The sequence below is a fragment of the Mustelus asterias genome, unplaced genomic scaffold, assembly GCF_964213995.1.
Source record: "Mustelus asterias unplaced genomic scaffold, sMusAst1.hap1.1 HAP1_SCAFFOLD_243, whole genome shotgun sequence".
Classification (NCBI taxonomy): domain Eukaryota; kingdom Metazoa; phylum Chordata; class Chondrichthyes; order Carcharhiniformes; family Triakidae; genus Mustelus; species Mustelus asterias.
The window spans coordinates 212,651-213,492 of record NW_027590214.1 but is presented as its reverse complement, the minus strand read 5'-3'; the positions used below and the strand labels follow the sequence as shown (position 1 = coordinate 213,492).

General features: G+C 42.0%; 1 non-coding gene across 1 annotated transcript; it reads right to left on the bottom strand.

Annotated features, from left to right (window-relative positions):
- Positions 1–276: 276 nt before the first annotated feature.
- trnat-ugu (transfer RNA threonine (anticodon UGU)) lies at positions 277–350 on the bottom strand. Its single transcript has one exon. It is a non-coding gene; the product is annotated as a tRNA-Thr (tRNA).
- Positions 351–842: the final 492 nt, after the last annotated feature.

Genomic DNA, 842 nt, shown 5'->3' with positions numbered 1-842 from the left:
GAACTCCAGTCTGCCGGCAAGAAAGACCAAAATGTAATTTCCCTTCCAACTATCTGCTTCACCTTCATGCATTCGAGTACAAACGCATCTATTCTATTCTTAATATCAATATTTACATTTTTTAGCTCGTCAAGTATGTTCTGCTCTTTCTATTTTTGCACGAATGAGAATATGTTTTTGTTTTCTAAAGTTGCACCCAATCTGCCCCTCGACCCATAAGGCCTCCCACTCGATCTGCCTTTTCCCTACAGCTCATATTAGCAAAGTTTTGTCGGCAGGCTCCAGTGAGAATTGAACTCGCGACCCCTGGTTTTACAAGACCAGTGCTCTAACCACTGAGCTATGGAGCCAAATGCTGCAAAGTACTTGCGGTACGGGTAGCATTATCAATGGATTAAGGCACAGGGTGGGGTTTGAGGTTGGAGATTTTTGATGAATGTGGAAATGTCTGAGGTGGAGAGCAGGAGGTTAAAAGACGGAACTTGAAAGTGACATGATTTGACATGTGTGCTGTGTGTGTATCTGACATGTATGTTGTGCGTGTCATGTGAATCTTCTTCAGAGTTTATCGTTAGTGTTACATCTCTGACTTTTCCAACTGAGATGCAAGTTCATCCGGCTGAAAGATTTAGATGTTGCTCCCTTCACAGACGCTCTGAGGCGTGTTTTCATTAAATGAAGAATTGAACAAAAAGTTATTCACTCCGTGACTGGGAATCTAAACCGCGTCACGGCGCTGATCCTGATCACTGGACCCTCAGTGACGCTGATGTGAGAGATTTGCAATGAGTTGATCATCTCTGTATTCATTGCTTTATTTTGAATAACTTTCAATAAAAATA